Genomic DNA, 14,556 nt, shown 5'->3' on the forward strand with positions numbered 1-14,556 from the left:
TACTAAATCTATTTGAAATTCTACCGATCTAAATGGAGGTAATCCCGGCAATTCTTCCGGAAAAACTTCAGGAAAATCTCTTGCCACAGGCACGTCGTTGATACACTTTTCTTTCTTTTCGACCTTATTAACATGTGCTAAAATAGCGTAACATCCCTTTTCTAAACACTTCTTGGCTTTCAAACAGCTAATGAGTTTTAGCTTTGAATTACCCTTCTCTCCATAAATCATCACTGGCATTTTATCCTTACCAGGAATACGAATTGCCTTCTTGGCACAAACAACTTCCGCTCCTACTTTGGACATCCAGTCCATGCCGACTATTACATCAAAACTTCCTAATTCTACGGGTATCAAATCAATCTTAAATGTTTCTCCGGCTAAATTTATCTTACAATCACGACAAATTTTATCGGCTTTAATTAGTTTACCATTAGCTAACTCAATCATGTACTTAGCATCTAGAGGTAATGATGAACAATTCAATTTAGTGTAAAAATTTATACACACGTAGCTTCTATCGGCGCCAGTATCAAATAAAATAGATGCTGATAAGTTATTAATGGTAAACGTACCCGTAACAAGCTCCGGGTCTTCTCGTGCCTCTCTAGCATTAATAACAAACGCTCTTCCACGTGCAGGTCCGCCATTCTGATTCGGGCACTGGCTCTTATAATGACCTTGTTTTCCACACCCAAAACAAGTAATGTTAGCCAAAGCAGTTCTATTTGCGTTGGTGGCAGGAGTCTTGTTGCCATTTGTAACGAGAGCCTTACAATCTTCCGCAAGATGACCTTGTCGATTACACTTGGTGCATAACACACTACAGTAACCAAAGTGATGTTTGTGGCAACGGTTGCATAAAGGACTTTGTCCTTTATAACCAAAACCTGAACCACTACTCGCACCTTTTGTGGTTTCTTGTTTCTTATAAGGTTGTTGTTGGTTACCTCGATCATAACTTCCATTCCACTTTTTCTTGTTTCCCAATACCTTCACCTCAGTATTGAATGCTTTCTTGTCCAAAATGACCTGATCCATTAGCTCGTTCGCCATGGTTATAGCTTCATGAATTGTCTTAGGTTTCGATGCTGTAACATTTGCCTTGACCTTTTTGGGCAAACCAGCTTTGTACATTTCAATCTTCCGTTCTTCGGTTGGAACCAATTCAGGACATAGTAAAACCAATTCCATGAATCGCTGATTGTAGTTGGTGATTTCAGTACCAACCACCTTCAAACTTCGTAACTCATCTTCTAACTTAATAACCTCATTCCTTGGACAATACTCGGTGATTATCATTGCTTTGAATTCTTCCCATGGAGTATCATAAGCTACATCTCCTCCTACCGCCTTCACATAATTCTTCCACCATGTGAGTGCACTATCTTGTAAAGTGCACGATGCAAACTTGGTCATGTCTTTTTCATCACAACCGCTGATTTTGAACACCGTCTCCATCTTTTCTATCCATCGGGTTAAACCGATAGGTCCTTCCGTTCCACTGAATGATGATGGCTTGCAAGCTTGGAACGTCTTGTAGGAGCATCCTACACGAGGATTTGGATTAACTGCAGCAGCTCTTGCAGCCTCAACCCATAACATTCTGTCGTTCACTCGCTGGTTGATGAGTTCCTCGAGTTCTTGTTCCGTCATTCGATTCAATCGCGCCATTTCCTAATGAAAGAAAATAATTATTCACATGGATTATTATAGATGTAGTGTGTATTTATAGTACATTATAGCTTATTAATAATATGAACTAGGTATTATTATAAAAGCCTTTTCTTCTTATTAGCGTTTTATAATTATATCTAGGGTAGTACCTACCCGTTAATGTTCATACTTAATAGCTTAGTACAGAATCAATTACTACAATCTAAATAATACTTAACCATGGAAAATTATTGCATTTCATACTTCAATATTTTACATATGCTTATCTTACATCGAACATTAAGCAAACCACACTATTAATATTATACAAAACATTATTCGGTTCCATGGTTTGACACAGCAGCGCATCGTTTGATCTATTTTCTAGGACGTTTAGACACAAAGATTTGCTTAACGCTTATCCTAACTGTCTGCCTATATTTTGGCTGTGGGACTGAAGAACTGGATGCCGGGACAGAACGAATAGGAATAGCGGGGATAGGGGTGGTAGTGTTGAGTGGAATTGGTGCCACATCATTCTCATTAAACTCGGGATTTGGATTTTCTAATTCATTAGCCTTTCGTTTCTTTCCTAGTTCGAACTCGTCTTTTGTAATTTCCTGTATTTCTTCCTCGGGTTCACTTTCCTCCTCGGGTTCACTTTCCTCCTCGGGTTCACTTTCCTCCTCGGGTTCACTTTCCTCCTCGGGTTCATTTTCCGGGTTCTCTATAGTTGGTTCATCCGGAATTTGTGAGTCTTCCCCAAGGATATCATTTTCGTCATCGGACAGGTTAATGACTGGAACGCCATCTGAAGATTCTGATTCGGAGTCGTTGATTGTGATAACAATTTTTGAGCTCGACATCTATCACACAACAACTAACCCATTAGTACTTATATAATATTTACATATAAATTTTAACCAACAGTGATAAGCAATGGTTTTTTTTTTTTTTTTAAATCAGACCCGGTCAAAGTCCAGACTTTACTAATGTATCCTAACGACTTATCAGTTAGACACACTAATGCAAACCTGGTTCGCTAAGACCACCGCTCTGATACCACATGTCATAACCCGTCCTTAACCATAAGAACGTGTTAGATAACGTATGATTTCATTGCGAGGTATTGACCTCTATATGCGACATTTTTAAAAAGGAAAACTGCATATATTATACATTACAAACCAAACCATTATTTTTGTTACAAGCTTTAGACAATAAAAAGATGATTATCGTTTAACGATAATCTTCGACTTACAAACTTTACAAATGATAATAACAACACGATTTCTAGCATATTTTACAACACACGTCCTCGGATATGCAGTTTTATTTTTGACACAAATATGAGTACGCATGATCCTGCTTAGATTCAACATAATGCAGCGGAAGCTTTAATTATCACCTGAGAATAAACATGTTTAAAAACGTCAACATAAAGTTGGTGAGATATAGGTTTAGTGCGCAGCAATATATATATATAGACCACAAGATTTCGTATATAAACATTTCAATAAAAATATTCTAAGTGGTTGAGCACTTGGTAACCATACTTAACATTTAATCACGTCGCATATTCCCTTTATTATGAAATCTTACTACACCGTACCAAGGTGTAGTCACGAAATGAAGTACTGTGCAACCGTTGAATACTGGTCGTCCAGTCCGGTTGGGGTTGTCAGGCCCGATAGATCTATCAACAGGATTCGCGTTTACAATACCGCTGTAAATATTAGTTACCAAGCTACAGGGAAGTATGCCAGTGGTACAACTCAACGTAGAATATATTTTTCAGTTACTTGTGTCCATAGCGTAAAACATAAAATACATGTATTCTCATCCCGAAATATTTAGAGTTTAAAAGTGGGACTATATACTCACTCTTGTCTTGATGATATAAATAATTTGACTCGGTCTTCCGGTTGATATCACGAACCTATCCATATATAATATATCAATATGTTTTCATTTTTAAACAAACGTTATAAATATATACTTGTTATACTTTTAATACTTTGAATAATTCCTTAGTCCGTAGTTAGCAGTCCGATGTTAGTAATTCAATTTTAATGGTTCATTTTTAGATGTTTAATATACCCGCAATGAAATAAATAAAACCCCCAATGAAATAAATAAAACCCCATCGTATATGTATTGGTCGAGATTAATCTTGACCCATGGTACCGGTGTTGTCAAATGACGTGTTGCGTACAATCATGGGATCTTATGATTAATCTTCTCGTGTTGTTTACGGGTGATCCTGAACCATATGAAATTGAATTATGAGTACATATATATAAAATATCATGTTATCTTAGAAGTATGTGATTTATATCATTTTTTTCCAATTGATCCCGTAGTTGAAATGATCTAGGATAACCAATTTTGTTTCGGTCATAGTTTCTTCGTTACAAATCCGTTTTCGTTGATTCAAATTGCCATCTTCTTGGATCGAGTTCTTCTTTAAGACTATGAACTGTAAATACCTTGGTTTGTATTCAAAATCATACGGCATAAGTGAAACATTAGTGAAACATATGAAGTTAAACATTTTTGTTACAACAAAATCATTTAATGACCATTTTTCTAAAAATACTTATACTTTGAAAAACCAAGTTTTACCTTGTTAAATTAGCATATACATAAGTTATATTACAGGTCTTGAAGTATTTTAAAAGTTAAGTTAGAAGGATCTATTTAGTTTGCAAACAAGTTTGAAAACATTCAAACTATGTTCTTGTTGTTAAACTTTTGTACCACAAAATAAGATAGCTATATATATATGAATTGAATAAGGTTATGAACATAGATTCTACCTCAAGTTCCTTGGATAAGTTTGCTGTAAAAGAGAAGTAAGAAGCTAGAATCAAAAGGGTGATAGAAGTGGATGAAAGATTGGAAGTAAGTTGGTGTTCTTGGAGGGTTTTCTTGAAGTGTTTTTGTATGGTTTTCTTATGGTGTTTTAGTATGGTTTTTGAAGCTAGATCTTTATGGAACTTTGCTGGGTTGTTATGGAGTTTAGAGAGTAAGAAAGAGTGTGTGTTTTTAGTTAAGAGATTGAAGTAAAAATGAATCAAAAATGATGATACATATATACTCCTAAAAATGTGATCTTTAAGGATAACATGACAAAATTTTAGTTTGTATTTTTGTAATTAGTCTTGCAATGATTCAAAAGTAATTACCTTATACATAAGGCATGAATAAGGGCTGGTTAGGTGGTGATTTGATGTGTATATACCAATAGTAAATACGTATAGAAGCTTGGTATGATACGAGTACAAATACTCTAGGTATACGTATAGAAATTTTGTGAAAAATGGAATGAGGATTCAAATATAGCTATCTTTTGTGAATACACTTATATGGTTTTATGTATTTAAGTTCTTTAAAAGTAATTAAATACATTACTTATACAATATATGTATAACATTATAAGTCTTAAGTATATATGTCAAATAACGTTACGTATTGTTATCGTTTTGAAAACTTAAGTTAGTAGTTTCAAAATACACATATAACTTGTTGTTATTAATATAAAATGAGGTATTAAATCATTCTTTAATCATGTTAAATATGTATATATACATATATATACACAGACGTATAATTATCATATATTGTATAGTTCGTGATATCATCGGTCAAACTAGACGGTCAAACGTTGTATAAAACTCTTTTCGGAAATATAAGTCTCAACAATTTGGATTACTTATCATGTTGGTAAGGTTTAATTTATGTAAATATCAATCTTATAAGTATAGAACGATCGAAAAAGTGCGGGTCGTTACAGAATATTATGACTATGTAATACTAATTGTTATTTTCTAATGACAACAACTTGCCTTATTAGTTGCTTAATTACGCTTAGTAATTTACTAAAGCATACTAGTTAGTCTTAATGGACTCTTTACCTTAATGGACTTAAGCTCACCCTACTCTAGCTAATGGACTTTTAAGTTAGCCCAATTATAATGGAATTATGACCCATTAAAATGAAAGACAAAAACCTATTTAGATGAGCCAACATACTAGCATTTTTGTAAACCATTACTACACATGTTGCATGGGATCCCAATAACAAGCACCACCTTTAGACCACCACCATGCAAAAAGCAAAGTTAGTCTCCTCCTTGTCCCCCAAAAGCTACGGCCAAACCACCACCTCCACCACTATAAATATCAAGCCTCATTCATTTATTTCACACTTGATCTTATTCTCATTTTTACACACACTTGTTCTCTAATTTTCTCTCTAGTCTTTCTCACACTAAAATTGTAAGTTCTTGAATTTTATTTCTTCTTCTTTTTCTTCTTTAATTTCGACATCATCATCATCATCATCATCATCATCAAAGGATCAAGCTTTTTAGTTTTTTGATCTTGTTACATCTTATAGATTCAAACTTTGATTTGAAATCTTCAAGAACATGAAAGATTCAAGTTTTTTAGCTTTGAATCTTCATTACTTTGTTGGATCTAAGTTTTGAAGCTTAAGATCACTTTATTTTGTTAAAAGATCAAAACTTGTGTTTATGATCTTCATGTAACTTGTAGATCTAGCTTTTTTGCTTTAAGGATCTTCAAGAACATTAAAAATCCAAGCTTTATAGATTAGGGTTTCATTATTTTGTTGAAGATCTAAGCTTTTTAGTTTATGATCTCATTACTTTTACTAGATCTTAGCTTTCTACCTTATGGTCTCATTAATCTTGTAAAGATCCAAGCTTTCTATCTTAGGGTTTCTTAACACTTGAGACCTAAGTTATTATTGTAGATCTCATTTACTTGGAACCTTTTTATGATATTTATGGTGATAAAAATCAAATCTTCATCATCTCATATGATGAAGATGCATAAACTTGTATCAAAAGGACAAAGGTTGAAGCTTTATTCTGTTTATACAATAAAGAGACAACCTTGATGTTCAAAACTTGTAGAAAGTTAGCTTTTACTTTTAGTTGTGTGTTGATGGTTAAAACTTTGTCATAATGATGCTAAAACATCAAAGAGTTGTACACTTGAGGCTTATACGCATCAAGGATGATAACCGTGATAAGCATCAAGTACCAAGAAACCCACCGGAGCACTTGTTTCTGTTTTTTGGGGTCTGATCAGACTCCTGGGACTTCTGGAAAGTTGATTTTCAGATAGTTCAGTTCGAGTAGATGACTTTTCGTTTAAGACTCTCCTAAATCCGATATACGGTTTAGGATTTATAGCCTTCCAAAGTTTACTACGTCTTTGTAACGACGTGCTGAAATTTCTGACCTACTCGAGTTTTGACCGTCATCACGGTCAAACAACATCGAGAAAGGATCTGATTTTCGGACAGCGGTAAGAGGACTTACAAACGGAGCCTTGGCCACTGACTGCGCATCATTTCAGTTTGTATAGATGTCGTAACGACTGTACGAATTCAGCTATTCGTTTCGATCTCTATTTCTGTTGAAAACTTGCTTTACCTTCTACGAATGATGATGATGATGATGATGATACTTAAGACTTAACTTATTTACTTTTAAACCATTGGGGACAATTTACTGACTTAGTAACCATTGACTTAGGTTGAGGACCTTTTGGATCGACCAACTTACTTGTTTGGACCAACTTACTACTTGCTTACATTTGCGTATCGATTTTACCTCACATTCACTGTGAGTTATAGCTCCCTTTTTACTTTAACTATTTTTGGGACTGAGAATACATGCGCTTTTTATGTTTTACATACTAGACACGAGTACTTAAACTTTATATATGTGTGGGTGATATAATGGCACAAAGATTCCCCTTAGCTCGGTAACGTTTAACTATTGGTTTTTGAACCGGTAGACGCGAATCTTAGATATGGATCCATAGGGTTTGATATCCTCACTCGGGCTAGTCGCGCTAGCATTTAACGGGTGTCTAATACTTAGAGAACATACGCACTCGCCAAGTGTACTTTTAGGGGGTGATATTTATTTTACGTTAAGTTAGTTACCGGGTGCCCACGGACAAGCATATACCTTATCATACTGATTTGAAATACTGATTTGAAATGCTGGTTGAAGCACTGAAATCTCGTGGTCTACATTACATTGTTGTTTACAATCAAACTATAGTTCACCAACATTCGTGTTGACTTTTTAAAGCATGTATTTCTCAGGTGTTTAGACGTTGTTGCTTCCGCTGTTAGACTTGCTGTTATAGTCTTGGTGTTATAGACTTGCTGTTACAGAATCGCTGTGTTAGACTTCTGCTGCATTGTTTAGAGATGTCTCAATCATGAAACTTTTACTTTGCATTCACAACTTATGTTACATTTGAACAATGGTTTTGTAATGACTTTTGTGTCACGTACTTATGTTAATGCTTTCTATTCGTAGAAGCATGTTATCCTTGTAAAACATTTGACGTTGGTAAAGACGTCATCTTTTGTAAAACATTTGACGTTGGTAAAAATGTTACCTTTTCATGAATGCAAAACTTGTTTTAAAACAGCATTTAATGTTGTAACCGTGTAAAGATCCTGTTGTTAATGATCCGTACATGTTGATTTTGTACGGGGCGTCACAAAAAACACGCCTTGAAAACGCATGTAAAAATCACGCATCAAAAACGTGCGTTGAAATCGCGATTTGAAAACGTTGGTCAATAAAGGACTTGACATGTTATGCAAAGTTGACATTTAACTGAGAAAATTAACGACACCCCTCTTTTAGATTAAGTTTTGAAAAATGATTCTTTTTTTATAGCGAGATGAATATATTAGCGAAAATAGGAAAATTGATATAATATGTTATCTTTTTATGGAATTTGCCCAAAAAAACAAATTTTAAAAAGACAATAATAACAATTATATAAATAAATACAACAACAATAATAATTAGAAAAATCATGCAGTAATAATTATGATTCATATGTAATAAGTGAAAAGGTATGTGGTTAATTTGTAATAAATGAGAAAGTAACTATACATCATTTTCGTGTTTTAGTTTCTGTTTTGTCGAGAGGAAGAACTCAAATGCTCATCAATAAAGTAAGACGTATATCGACGATTGGTTTAATATATATATATATATATATATATATATATATATATATATATATATATATATATATATATATATATATAGTGGTAGGATCAAGAGGGAAGTAACCATTCGGGGGAAAGCGGGGGGATGCAAAAACTTTTTTTTTTCGTTTTTTAAAAAAACTTTATTCACGAACATTATAGATGAGATGAAAATATGAACATTTAGTAGAGACAGTTTGTGATAAATGTTTTTATTTTGGCGGGAAAACGCTCGAAGAAGTAATATATAACTATTATCGTATTTTTCGAGCGTATTTTGAGGTTTTAGCTATTGGGGTTTAGATATTAGGGTTTAGATATTAGGGTTTATAGGGTTTAGATATTAGGGTTTAGAAATTTAGGGTTTAGGGTTTAGATTTAGGATTTAGATTAAGTTTTTAACACGAACGGTTTAGGGTTTAGGGTTTAGGGTTTAGGGTTTGGTGTTTTGAGTTTATGGAATAAACCCAAAACACCAAACCCTAAACTCTAAATCGGGCTAAATTTTACTTCACAAAACATGAAAAAAAAACGTTCATGTTCTTCACGAACAATATTATCTTGAATGTTATTTTTGTCGATCGTTTTCCCGCCTAAATAATAACATTCATCACGAAATGTCTCTTCTAAATGTTCATATTTTCGTGTGATCCTGATGCCGGAAAAAAATTTTCAAAAAAAACGAAAAAAATTTTTTTTGCTTCCCCCCGCTTCCCCCCGATTGGTTACTTCCCCATTGATCCTGCCTCTATATATATATATATATATATATATATATATATATATATATATATATATATATATATATATATATATATATATATATATATATATATATATATATATAATATTATATATAATAATAATAATAATAATAATAATAACAAAAAATGAGTAGTTATTAAAAGATGAAAAGTTATCTACTTGATTTGTAATGAATGAAAGTTTTGTGTTAGATTGTAAATATAAAACTTTAGTGTTGAGTTGTAAATCTTGAAGAAGTTAAAAAGTTACTCGTAAAAGTTTAGTAGAGGTGGTTGGATTGAAAAAGTAAAAAAGTTTAGTGTTAAATTGTAAATCTTGAAAAGTTTTTGTTTTATAGAGTTTGTGTTTTAGTAAAGGTGGTTGGATTATAAAAGTTTAAAAGTTTAGTGTTAATTGTAAATGTTGAAAAGTTTTTGTTTTGTAGAGTTTGTATTTTAGTAAAGGTGGTTGGATTATAAAAGTTTAAAAGTTTAGTGTTAATTTGAAAATCTTTAAAATGTCACTATTTATAAACTTTGGTTTTAATGGAAGGTATAAAATATAATATTATATATAATACGTTGAATTTAATATTTTATATTTATCTAATCGAATTTTAACAATTTACTCTATTTAATAGAAATCAGTAGTGTAAGTTACATATTTTGACCAACCACTAGAAAAGTATTATGTTATTTGTTTATAAGTTTATTAGGACTTTTTTAAACATAGCTATAAAATTCTTAAGAAATTATATGTGTTTTAAATGACCTTACATGAATGTAGTAAGGTAGTTATTGAGGTTGGTTATTAACAAATATAAATAATTAGTGCATGTTCTAATATCTTAAGTATTGCATTTACGATTACGATTATAATTAAAAAAATTCATTAATTTATTATGGGGGCATATTTTTACTACTGTTGGACCGGACCTGATTATATTATAGTACCTTTAATGTAAAAGATATACGTAGTATTAAAAAAATATAAACGAGTCATTGTTATATAGATATACTAGTTTTTTTGAGCCCGTGCGTTGCACGGATGTGTAAAAGACCGTGAAAAAATGCAAATTGCAGTTCATATTAGAACGTAAATATCGATACTAAAAAATTAAGAAAAGTATAAGGATTATTTAAGACTCCGTGGATAAAATACTTTGCAAAATTATTAGATTTGGATAAAAAATTGCAGTTCACATAGTACCGCCTCTGCTTATTCTATTCAGGTTCTCACTAGAGAATATCTCATCAGGCAAAGTAAAAGAAGAAGTAACGTTCACAAATACCAAATTAAGACAAAGATCCTTGAGACAACTTATGGAAGCAACTTTTTGGACAAACTCATTGATAAGTGTATACCATTTTTCGTCTTCCATGCTGAATTCAAGATCAAAACTTGTGATTGGTATGTTGTCATGAAAATACCTTTCTAGAGTGAGCCTAATCAAGCTAATGTCGTATTCATTTGTTCATTGCTTAAACACTCTTCATATTGACGAAACCTGAGATTAGGAATAGTAGACCAAGCGTGTAGCCAAGATTTGGACAAAACACACGTGCGAGCAGCTTCTTTTAATGGCAATAACGATTGTATACGGTGGATCAACTCTGGAACATCTAATTGTTGTGTGCAAATATGGTCGTATATTTTCATTCCACCCATGTCCACTAGTCTGCAGACATAATTACAAATTATATATGTATTTAGTATCTAATTCAAACCAAAAAAATCTTATTTTCGGCAAAAGCTCGTTATCACCAAGCAGGGCCGGTCCTGAGAATTTGAGTGCCATGAACGAGACAAAAAAAAGTCCCCTAAGGTCCTAACGAATAATATGTGTCATTTAATCAAAATCAATAACCATGCAACAATACTTGAGTCAATCTTATATTTTATCATAAAAATAAAATAACATACAAATAACAAATCAATAACCATAAAAAAAAAGTTAATTGCAAGGTTGCAATCAAACTAATTGCAAGTATAACTAATGGGAACGTGTCCTACTGTCTACTGATGCAACGGTGTCGCTTGGATTATAGCACAAGTATAATTAATTGTTTAGCCATTAGCATCAATAAAATTAAGTAATTAACAATTTAACATCAGACATGCGATTTGCGATTGGATTATTTATACTATTATAGCACAAGTACTTAAGTAGAATTAATTAATCATTAATCATGAAATATTTAAATCAATAGGACAAATCACAAAAAGCATACTTACATATACCAATTGATTGATGATGTAAAATTTATAGCAGAAGCTATACATATGGGGAAAATTACTTAAGTAAATGGAATTTACATCTAAGAATAACTATAAAAAAAAATTCAAAGATTAATCCTAGTTTCGGATACAATCAAAAACTTCAACAAAAGATCAACGCAGAAAAACAGGTCTGAAGTTAACATAGACTCTTACACCAAGTATCATCAGTGGCATCTTTCTAATTGTACAAAATCTAAAACATTTCTGATTAGATATCAGCAAAGTTTAGATAGACGAGTATCAAACTATCAAAACTAACATTTGTTCCTACAAAATTATAAATTAATAATGTTAATACCATATAATCATATGACTCTATTTGACCCCAATTGACTCATTTGACCCCATTTGACCCCCATTGACCCCATTTGACCCATTTGACCCCATTTGACTCCATTTGACCCCAACCCAAAGTTGACCCCAACTGCCCTGCTATATCACACTAGTCCCATTTTGACCCGTTTGATTCAAATGACCCGTTACTGACATTACGTCTTCGAATTCATTGCATCAAACTGTTTTGACCCATTTGACTCCGATGACCCATTACTTGCATATTGTCTTTAAAGACTTAAGTTAATGCAATAAAATCAATGAAATATAATACTTTTTTAGTATTATATATCTTATTATATTATTATGTAATAAAGATTAAAGATTTAACATTCATTAAGGAGCCATACTTTTGTGTCTACAACACGGTCTTCGAAATTAATGAGACGGACCTTAAAATAAATACAGATATCAACATAATAATTCGGAAAGGCACACAATCTTCCCAAAAATGTCAGATCTTCTCACGTGTGTGTGACAGGAAATAGTTAAATGTCAGATCTTCTCCAATTTAGAAAATTTGTGGCTGGAAGTGATATGAGAACAGACACCATTATAGCATATTTCAGATTATGTGTCTAAAAGGGGCTAGAACAGCTTAAATAAGCGAAAACTTAGTCACTTGTCGTAGTATTCAATATAAATAGTTGAGCTAGGCAAACGACAGTTGATGGTCTGAGATGACCTGTTAGTAGCTCAAAACCTTTAACTTATCATTTAAATTGCTATTCCACATCACATTCACATGAAATGTTTATAAAAAAAACCAAAAAAAAAATAAAAAATAAAATAAATTGGGTGGAGAAATGATTTCTCTTTATTCATTCTAGGATACAGGAAGGACACCTCCCCCATACCCCACACATGTGAGATTGAGTTTTGTTGTTTTTATCGTCATCAATAGATGAAAAAAACCCCAAATTGATACAATCAGGAAAATAAAACGCGACAAAAGGCTCGAAAAAAGTAACATTTGGATTAACACTACTTTGGGTCTCTTATTTAAGTACGCAAAAACCATTAAACTGATGGTGCCAATAATAGGGCAAAGTAGAACATATTCTATAAGCATCATTTATGATCATGCCCCAATACCCCTTAACATTGGACTTGTATCAATGTTAATTGATAACCAGCCACACAAGGCTACATGAGTCAATCATGATGATACAACTTACAACTCTTCATTGAATAACATTACACATAATATAGATCAATTCATATTAATTGATATATCCACATCACAACTGAGAAACTTCGGTTAAAACAATCTACTTAATAAATAGAGGGTATAAACATAAAAAAGAACTTGAGATGACAGCTAGCTTCTATAGAGAACACCAAGTTAGTTCGAAGTTACCACAGTAGTAGTCAAGACACGCTAATCCTTCGGATGAAGTTATCCATGAACTTTTGAGGGTTATCCATTTTTCATCAACACGATTTTGTATTTTAACTTTTTTTAAGCAGCTCCAGTATTTTCTGGTTTTCAGCTCCATCAACTCCCTTGCAATTAGTTTAAGGGGACCCCTGATTCCCGGATGCTCCACCGTTAAGTAATTGGGGCGCATAACAGAGAAAAATGTCTCGAGAAGTAGTCGTGGGCGCTCCCACAAGCCTTTATCTAAATAAGTGTTTAACGTTAGTAGTTTAACATTCATAGCTGGAATTTGGATCCTACTTCTCATATTCAATATATCATTATTGAATGACACTGTATTATCAGCCGTGGTTATTTTAATATTAAAATTGGTTGATAAATTGAGTACTTCCCTTGTCTTAAGAAAGAATGATCGGTTAATGTGATCGAATAGCTCCAATGTTAGCTCAATTTCGCTGGGAGCGATGGATGGAAACAAGAGACCCGGCACTGATTTTCCTTTGTAATGGATATTATTTAATTTTGGAGCATAAACTTTTATGTCGATTTGCATGTCATAACGCGACAGATATACGGTCAGTCTCTTCAAAGAAACGGATGTGATATCTACCGTATTCAGCTTGCAACGGAAAATGTGAAGGCTCAAACTTTCAAGAAAAGGGAACTTTGATATAATGTTGGAATATGCATCATCCATGATTTCACCCTTTAAGACTAATTCTCTCACACTTTCTAACGAATTCAATAGAAGGTTATTCCTAATACGCAATAAGTTGTGCTTTAATATGTGAAGACTTGGGACATCATAAATTTCTGATGATGGAGGTTTCTCACCTTGATTCTACTCAACCCATGACATTTTGAAAGGTTAATCTTTTCAAGTAAGATACAAGTAGACAATAAGTTAACAAGTGTCTCGTCACTTAATGTCACATCGATCAACTCTAATACTCGTAAGTTGACACATTTTATAACAAGATTGTTGCTGATATAAAGGGAATTCCATAGTGAGATATTGTGGCGAGCTTTTACACTAATTGTTTCTAACTTTTCACCCAAGAATAGCTCATCTGGCAACCTAATAGATCCGTGAACACATATT

The sequence above is a fragment of the Rutidosis leptorrhynchoides genome, chromosome 9, assembly GCF_046630445.1.
Source record: "Rutidosis leptorrhynchoides isolate AG116_Rl617_1_P2 chromosome 9, CSIRO_AGI_Rlap_v1, whole genome shotgun sequence".
NCBI lineage: Eukaryota > Viridiplantae > Streptophyta > Magnoliopsida > Asterales > Asteraceae > Rutidosis > Rutidosis leptorrhynchoides.